The sequence below is a fragment of the Gavia stellata genome, chromosome 11 (genome assembly GCF_030936135.1).
Source record: "Gavia stellata isolate bGavSte3 chromosome 11, bGavSte3.hap2, whole genome shotgun sequence".
NCBI lineage: Eukaryota > Metazoa > Chordata > Aves > Gaviiformes > Gaviidae > Gavia > Gavia stellata.
In genome coordinates, this window is record NC_082604.1 from 1042972 (window position 1) to 1052707 (window position 9736).

Below are 9736 nucleotides of genomic sequence, written 5' to 3' on the forward strand. Positions count from 1 at the left end.
TGAGGGGCAAAGTGAAATAAAGGATCTTCCCGTGTTGCTTTACAGTTTCACAGTAAAGCAAAACACTGACTTGACTCAAGAATGGGAAAAGAGATTCAGAAAACAAAGACTCCCGATATATTGCCTGGAAAGTGGCAATAGCACAGAGCACCAGAAGTGAAAGAAATCACAGAAATTCAGGACATCTGGCAACAGGCTGGAGGTCCGAGTCTCCGGGGTCTCCAGTCCAACCTCCTGCTCGAAGCAGGGTCGGGACAGGGTGTTCAGGGCTTTCTTCAGTCAGTCTTGAAAACCTTCAAAGCTGCACAAACTTTCTGGGCGACCTATTCCAATACCTGACTATCCTAACAGTGAAAAAGGTTTCTTACTTGCAGTCAGAACCTTTAATTTCAATTTTGGCTCTTTATGCTGATCTGAACTTGCATTTTAATTTAAATTTCTACTACACTGTGTACTTATCATACACAGGTGCTTTCAGAGCGGTGCTGCAGCATTGTTCTCTGTTCAACCTGCACTGCAGAAGAAAAAAAAAAAATCTTCCACAAATAATTAGCTGAGAGCTACTTCCCAAAGCCTGCTTGGATACTTGCAGTTAAATATTGCAGTTACCCACAAAGTGAGGATTGCGGAGATACCGCAGAACAAAGCACACGCTATTTCCTTTCTGTTCTTCAAAAGGGAAGTTTCACTTCACCCTCCTTTGGCTACTGGGTTGGAGTTCTTTTGTTTACCTTTTCAGTGTCTCTCGTTCCCCCTCCCTTGGCAATTGCAATATAAAATGAACACGTGGCAATTTTTTTTCTATTTTTTTTAAGAGATGTTGCCAGAAGCTGTCATGCACTACATATCACGTAGTTTGGAAAGGCAAGGGACTTGCAAACCCTAAACTTACTCTTTTTCACGTTAACCGTCATATATTTAGACAATTCAAAGCTGACCGTGTCCCTTAGCTTGAACGTGTCACCATGCTCCCTAAGACCATCCTACAGGTGCTCTTAGGCTGATGTTTTGCAGGGCAGAATTTTATAAACTGCCATAAGCAGGTCCTTAAGACGACAACCACTTCTTTTCACAGAGGCTCAATTAGGTAAATATATACAGCAAATGAAAAAAAAAATTAATAAAAAGTGGCAAACTGAGACATTCCAAATGATACTTTTCAGAGGGGCAATTTGCAACTTAAGCATGGAAACTGTAAACAGACATTTATTTTTGCCTGTTTTATTTGGGTTTGGTTTTTTTTTTTAGATCTTGCTTAGCTACTCTAATTCTAGGTATTGTACAGAAAAACCTAAGCAAGGTTCTTCACGGCTCCTTGAAAGATTTTAAAGATTCCTCAGTTACTAATGTTTACTGGATAACAAAGACTTAACAAAATGCTGGAGCTCCATTTTTATAAACTTTCTATGTGCTCTGGTATGTTTTCCTCTGACTTCCAGTTCCCCAAATCACATGGCTTCACAAGACTATCCAATTTTTTTTTTTTCTGTATTTCTACCTTTCAGTTACAATAAGCAGTTTGAAAATACAACCCAGAAAAGTTAGTGTTATTGCGACAAACAAAAACCTCAAAAGAATAAAATAATTAAACTTGCAGGGAGGCTAGTGCTTTGTTTGGAGAGGGAAGGAACAATTTAAAATTGAAAAAAAAATAATCTTCAGTTTGGCAACAATTCCTCTGAAAAGGCATTAAAGTAAAGATCTGATTCCAACTGCCACTTTTTAAAAGCGATGATAGGACCCTCGGTATTTAAGCACAGCCTTCCCTTTGTCCTATTCATAGCACATGCAACAGGGGCTCAACATATCCACAGACAAGCACTAATTCCTAATCTCTACTAGGCCAAGCAAAAGGCTCTTCATGTGTTAGCCAGAATTACATCACGGTGATCTAAACTGACAGTGAAAAAACCAGACAGTCTTCCCTTCCAAATCTGCAAGGCCACTCTAAGCCTGCTATAAAAGAAGAGCAAGAGAGATAGTGGAAATAGTTTTACTCTGAGTTCTCGCTAATTGTTATAAATAATATTATTTTACACTTAAAACCTCTTATCATAACGGAATCATTGTCAGTCCCACCCTGCTCATCTTTGGGCTGAACTAGAAGGGTACACGTGCCATTTTAGGTACAAATTTTTTGCTTTGATACCTCATGCTGTACAGTCCTCCACCCACACATCGGTATTGTCTTTTGAATTAACAGAACAGTGCCCCGAGCGATACGAGTTTTTGAATAAAATGGAAATTAAAGATACGTTAACCCCTCTACGAACTTCTAAACTTCTCTAAATACTCACTGCTTGTTCTCATTTTTAGCCACAACTCTGCTGCAATCACCAGAGCCATCAACTTAGTATTTTAATTTCATGAAACTATTTATAAAAGCAGGTGTAGAACTTTAAGTTTCCTCAATGCTGCTTAACCAGCTCTACTTTTAAGCAACAGTCACTTATCTGCAACTTGCCGTTCTCCAGAGATTTCAAGGGTCCTTGTAAGACCATGCACCTAAACCCCAGCAGGCTATACCAACTGCTGAAGTATTCATTTTGAAAACAAAAGCATATGCAATAAAATGCCAACCATAACATATTCCCATCCGTACTCTCACCCTGCCTGCTCTGTGAGTTGTTCTTCTCGGCTTTCCTTTCAACTGCTCCAACACAGGTTTACCTTCAGCTTTATCACTTGAACAGAGATAACAGCAAACTTACTTTCTACTGTGCAATGGAAACAGTCGCGGCTTGGTTTGCAAAGAGCAGAGCCCCGCTCCCCTCTCTGGGAGGGGCAGGGGAGGTCAGACAGCCCACACCGTCTCTCCAGTGCCCACTGGAGAGAGAAAACCACCCCAACTCCTCAGGCAAGGCTGCAGCTGGGGCAAGCAGCAACAAGTCCATCTTGATCACTCCCAGCCTCTCACCCCACCGTGGCTTCCTCTATCTTTGCCTCTGTCCCCTCCAGTGGGGAAATCTTCCTTGCATCAACTCTAACCCTTACTCTCTTCCTTTTTCCTAGCTCGACGCACGTATCCATCCCATGCCCGATGTCCCTGTTCCTGCCACAAACCCTGGCCCAGGCTTTGTCACTCATCTTTGGCAAATATCCAGTTTATTTTGTGAAATATCCAGTTTAACTCTCAGTGCCAGAAACGCAGGGATAGACACACAGTACCAGAAACAACAGGAAGAGAACCAGCAAGTGGTACCACCCAAATTGAGCAACGGATGTCAAGGTGTTCAGCATTCCTCTAAAAGAAAAAAAAAAAGCCTTTACTGATTTTTCAGACAACCAGACAACCCACCACAAAAACCTTTGAAATACCAGTCAACCAAAACTAGCGGGCGTGGGGGAAAAGGGACAGGGGAGTGATGCCCATGCTACATGCCAATACTCTAAACCAAGCCTGACATTTGAATGATGCAAGAAGATTATTCCAGATATCCAATCGCCGGTGAAAAATATGCCAGAGGTTAGCTTCATGAAAGCTGGCCCTACCTGCCTCGTGATATTTACTCTGTGAGATGTGACACCGGTAACCTTCCTTTAAAACCAGAGTCATATTATGTATGGGTCAGAGAGCACTTTTATGGGCTTTGACAGAGACCCCAACAAGCAATTAGCAGCTTAACAACACAGGGGGAAGGCTGGGTCCTGCCACCTCCAAGCTGAATAGCAAGAGTCAAAATCCTACAGGGTTCCAAGTCTTTCCTCCTTAAAATCCAGTTAATTGCTGGGATATCGGACTACTAAACACATAGCTACAGCGCACGAGTATCAACTGTCGTGACATCAGCACTCGCTTCCGGAAATTTTCAATCACAGGTATTTTCTGTGCAGGTAAAAGGTATCGTGTACACACAAGTTATGTGTGTGGATGCTTTTACCAGAATCATCCCGATTTGTGACCTATGTTTATATGCAAGTCACTTGTGCAATTCTGTTTGTTGGGTTTGGGGTTTTTTGTTTGTTTGGGTGTTTGTTTTCTTTTCTTCCATTAATGCAAAATAAATCCATCAGTTCCATCCCCAAACAGTTCTTTCTCATCAGTGAAAAATCTTTAGAAAAGATGACAAAACTGTTGCTGGAAAACAGTTCCAGACACTGTGCTGTTGAGTGTAAGAGAATCTGGTACTACTTCCATTTTGCGTCAACAAGTAAACCCATTTTACTTTACAATTAAATTAAACAGCGTCATTTAAGGGAGGTCGCATGAATATTACTGTGCTATTCAATCCTCTGAAAGGCAAAACTTTTCCTGTGAATCATCGTTTGTTGGTGTCTTACAGCTACCGAACCAATCCCTTCCCTTCTTCCAGTGCTGTTTTTCCACTGAAGTTAAACTCATTATGATTTCCTCTAACAGAGCCTTTTGTGGTCTATCTTTTCTCTCAGGTTTCTCCCTGTTTTTTCTTCCAGCTACTTTGCAAGCACCTCTTTTGTGACTCTAGCTGGACACAGCTCCTTGCCTCAACCCCTGCTCCTCACAAAAGAGCGACATGCTTCCATCGCTGCCTCAGCAACACAGCCGGCTCCCGCGGTACGGGCAGCTGTGGCCAAGGTCAGCCCTCGCACCCGTACGGCCGCCGGACCCGGGCTGTCCTGCTCCACCCGCCTGCCCCTTGGGCTCCGCTCAGGAACCCGCTCCTGGCACCGGGGCCACGTGCTGCTCCTGCCGGGGCCAGGAGTTTCTTCCCAAGTCCAACGATTGCCAAAAGCACAATTAAAGAGACTTCACTGAGGCGAGAGCATTGCTAGGACTGTAAGCGTAACGTCAAGTTTTTCTCCCCCCTCCCCTCTCTAAACACCACTATCATTCACTTTATTTAGAGCAGTAAGCAGAAATCCAGCTGGCCTTCTTGTATGCAAACACGTACATAAATGCACATCCCCTGCCTTCTTTGCAGAAGCTACCTATTTAGCCCTCCCCAAAACACAGGAAGGCACAGACACAAAACAAAGGTACAGTACACCGAAATGAAACCAAATGGTTTTTTTTGAATCAGCTAAAGTCAAGAAATTAGCACTGCGAGGTATAAATGTACCTAAGTTATTTACATGCTAATATATCTAGGAATAATTTGCAAAATATTAGTAGGTATCTTCAAAGCTTGAAAGATCTACCAGATGCAAGATTGAACAAAATTGAACCAGTCATGAGAGACAAGCGCTGTCGACCAGCAAGTTCAAAGAAAAGCATCTGTATTATACAGTAGCCGCTAGAAAGGATACTCGTATTTCTGTGGGATTGCTGGGAAAATACCAGAGCTCGCGTAGGTAGAAACACCTTTAGATTACCTAAATGAGGGGAAAAAAGAACCACTTTGGCTTTAACACACATAAGTTTCTTATGAAACAAAATAAACCCAGAGCATTCATCACAGTCTGACTACCTTTCCTTGTTAGAATTAAAACCTTAAACACATAAATCTTCTAGCAACCCAAAGTCTTCTATACACGTAAAATATTCTAAATAAAGAAGCTTTTCCCCCTGCTTTGGCTAGAACTTTCCCTCCCTGTTTATTGATACTTCTTTTTTCAACCTCATTCCCTGACTCCCTTCCACTGAAATCACACTATGTGAGCTATGGGGCAACGTGAGTTCACAGAAGAAGGATGGGGGAAAAAGATCACTAGAATTATTAAGCATGCAGGACTTTTCCATTTAAGATGGTAATGTAAATCACAAGATTTTAATAGCAGATTTTTAGGACATAAGCATTCTTTCTTTTAAAGCTAAAGGACAGCTAAATACAAAGCCTCATGCTGAATTCTCTCAGGTATAATTCCACACCCAGGGTAAGCCTGTAACCCAAAATTATTCTTCTAAACCAAAAAGAGCTCTTGAAACAAGCCCTGAACTCAGGACACCAGACTCTCGCCTTAATTACCAGCCTAGCATGAGCAGCTGGGGTCTGGAGACCAGCTCTAGGTGTCTCTTGAGCTCCTCTGCAATCCCTCCCCCAAAAGGACCTACTGCCCAGCACCCTCCCTTCCACGCCAAATAAAGTCCCACGGCCCACAATAAATACCACAGCCTCCTGGTAACACCGACTCCACTGGAATAGCTTCTAGATCAAAGCCCTAGAAAAAACAATAAGCAAAACAAAAAACCACCAGCAAACCCCACCACACTGTGCAGTACAACCTAATGCTCTCTTCTTTCAAGGTTAGGGTAATTAGGAAGAGGAACAGAGGCCTAATCCCGCAGCTGGGTTTTACTTTCCTATCTCTTCTTTATCTGTTTTCCTATTTTAATACAAATAACACCTACTTAATTCTTGCACAGACCCATGTTGCAAAAGTTTTACAGGCTCTGGGCCTCTCAGTAACGTGCTCTTGGACAAGTTAGACTCGTTACATCCTGGGTGAACATGCCTTTCTCAGCCCACTTTAAAAACCCCTGTTGCAACTTCTTCAGCGGCGCGCGTCTTTGTCGAGATTGTAACAGCATTTCTGTAAGGGTAATGTTACAGAGAGGAGGCTAGTATTGTGCTTGATCCACAGGGTGCTAAAAGTCTTGTATTTCTTGCCAGGCTACGCTTGGGTGCCTTCTCCTGCTAAGGATGAGACCGACTGATCTGTAACTTCTCTCTTTCTGGTGGCAAGGAAAGTGCGAAGGCAGTTTCCAGATCCTGTCTTTACTGCTTGCCAGTTTCAAAACACCCATGAGGACACTTGCCAGAGTCTTGCTACTCTGCTTTAAGGTTCGTTTTATAAGCTCTGCACAGTATAGGCCCAAGGATTTCCTTCTGTAGAATTCCTGAATACAAAACAAAGTTGAATCATTGTTGAGTGACCTTTTTTTTTTTAAAAAAAGAAACAACATTTTCACATAAATCTGATATTCTACAGAAACCCACAGCTCAAATTGTCAGATGCCCTCTCCCAGCCATGGTGAATAAACTTTTCCAGCCACACACCCGCATTCAGTTTGAACACTCTGGACTGGTCTCAGTGCCACTGCTGACTACTCTAACTGGTAGTGACCTGGGTGAATTACCTGAATTCTAACAGTGGCACAATCTTAAATGCATTTGTACCAGCTTAACATGCTTCTATATGCAAAGGCAAGAGTATGTTTTGGGAAAGGCAGTATCAGCTGAAATATTGTAACCGATAAAACATCCCAAGTTTCTTTGAAAAGGTGTGAACTGCACAGGCTGGAGTGTCTGGGATGGCTCTCCACACTGATAACAGTTACGAAATCCAAGGTTACAGATCTCCCTTCTAATAGACCTCGCTGTCTTCAGAAGCAGCTTAATGTGAACTGGAAAAAAAGACTTGCTGCTTGACTAAGAACGACCGCCCTTATCCTACCAAAAATAAGTTACTATTGTTACCATTCTGCTGCATAACGTAATGATAATGTTAAGATCCAACTCCAGATCAAGAGGCAACCTCTTCCCTTCCCCCCCACCTTGATCATCCCAGTCTAGAGAAGCAAGACCAATGAGAAAATGGGGAACATAATAACCTTTAACACAATAACCTTTAACACGTAAGAAGTAGCAACATAATTTTTTCACCTTTTCAGGCAGAATTGGGGGAGAGGAGGGAAAGAATACAAGAAATCAGCTTAACTTGCCACAAAGGAGGAGACAGGAGTATGTGTCACACTACCAGGAATGAAACACTGGAACAATTTATATAGGACAAACACAGAGCAATCTTTCTTAACCGCTTCTTAGAAGCTCCTTGGAAAACTGTCTTTTGAGAATGATCTAGGCTTACTTTATCTTGCCGCAGTGGCAAAGCTCAGACTAGACAGTTACGCTGCCTCTTCCACCCTACATTTACAGAACTCCAGATATTGTTACCTCCACATATAGCAAGAACTTTTCCTGCACCTGGCATTCTGACCTGTGAAAAACTACTGTGAACTTTTTTGGAAGGAAAAGGTTGGCGGGTTCTTTGTGGCTTGAGTATGTGGGTGGGCCATGCTGCATGAAAATCCACGTACACATAAGGAGACTGTTTTTTCTAACAGCTTAAATTGAAACAGGCAAAAAGTTGGAGATACAGAGCTTTAGCAGATACACAGCTACAAATTACGTTACTGCCTTCTTTCCTGCCCTGCCTCTGATGTATACTCCTGTACCAGAGGGAGGGATATCCATCCACCTATGAAACAATAGCTGAAACACCACTTTCCAATCTGGTTTGAGGGGGTAGGGGGGCAGGAAAGCCACTATACCATCTGTTAAATTGTCCTCTAACTGAAAACTATTATGTAGCATTTGGATAGCAACAGTAGGAAAAAGGGAGACTAAATCATCGGGCAGCAGCTTCACCTGCCTTACTAAACAGAAAATGTGCAATACAGCACGTACCAGCGTGCAGATTTTCTCTGTCATTACATAACAGTACAGGAATAAAAGTGACCCCTTCAAACTCCTTGGGACTGCGAATGCCTCTGATCTTCACTTCCCAGGTGCAGAGTTGTGAATTTGGATTCAAATCCTAAACTAGAGCTGTGAATTCAAGGACCTTGGTTCATCTCATCAGTTATGAGTGAACTGCTGTAGCTATTACTAACATTCCCAGCACGACCTGCTCTCTTACGTCTCATCTTTCAGTGAAAGGAACAGCTCTTGCCAGTGGGGAATCCTTCCTGCTGTTTAGGGAAGGCCAGCATGGGAAGCACTACTTATCATGTGTCAAACCACTTTAGCTGGGCCCAAGGATCACCAGCTCCCTGTGCTTAACCCTCTTCAGTTCTGCTCGATTGCTGGATCACCCTGTTCTATAAATAACCTGCAATAAAACCGTACTGCAGGACCAGAGAGGCGGAATTTCCCCTCTATCACGCAGAGGTGCCTGGCTCTACCTGAAGAGCCACAGGTGAGATAGAAACCCTTCTCCAGAGCAGCCCATCACCGGGGCCTCAGCTTTCGGGCCCAGCAGCGGTGCAAGAGAAGAGCGTTACACTCAAACTGGAACTCGAAGAGCCCGAAGCAGCCCGGGCCTCGGGACGGGACCTGCCACCAAGCCGAAGCGGGCGGGGGAAGGCGACCGCATCCCCGCGCTCCGTGCTGTCACGGCTGGAGGCGTGCGAGCTCTCCTCAGCCCCGTCGCCTCCGGGGCGGCCCGGGAACACCCCCGGTTGACCCGCGGGGTGGAGGGCGGCCGCCGCAGGGAGGGGAAGCGGGGCATGACTCATGGGTTTTGTCCGCTCCCTGGTTAGCACCGGAGCGTTCGCCGCCGCCGCCACCGCAGTGGCCGCTGCCAGCGGGAGCTGCGGCGGGGGAAGGCCGGCGCCGGCGGGCGGCGATACGCGCCCCTCCGCGCAGCCCCCGCACCCCGCCTCGGTGGGGGGGGACGGCGGGGGGGGGGGGGGGGCACCCCGGACGCACGTGGCCCACCCCGCGCCAATCGGAAAGGCCGAGACCATAGAGCGGAGCCGGGCGCTCGCTAGACGTTCCGCCCGCCGAGCCCGTCTCTCTGCTGCCGCCATCTTGTTGGAGGCAGCGGAACCCGCCCGGCCGCAGAGCCTGACCCGCACCTTCCGCCCGCTTAGCTGAGGCGCTCCCCACCCCCCGCCGCCCGCCCGCGCGGCCAGCGCAACCGGGCGCCGGGACCGGCTTTACCTCTAGTAGGCCCGCAGCGAAGCCTATGCTGGGTACGAGGCCGAGGAGCCGGCCGCCATCTTGGTAAAGAAGAGGGATGTGCGTGACCTACCAGCATACGGGTGGTCCCTCCCCCACGTACCCTTGGCCGGCCGGTTGCTATGGGAATGGGG

General features: G+C 45.6%; 1 protein-coding gene across 1 annotated transcript in view; it reads right to left on the reverse strand.

The window, feature by feature from the left end:
* HDLBP (high density lipoprotein binding protein) overlaps positions 1 to 9680 on the reverse strand; it is a 41164-nt gene extending 31484 nt beyond the window's left edge. The window contains exon 1 of the mRNA XM_059822359.1: positions 9585 to 9680. The gene's annotated coding sequence lies outside the window, so the exon portion shown is untranslated. The remainder of the gene's footprint in view (positions 1 to 9584) is intronic.
* Between the last annotated feature and the right edge of the window lie 56 nt (positions 9681 to 9736).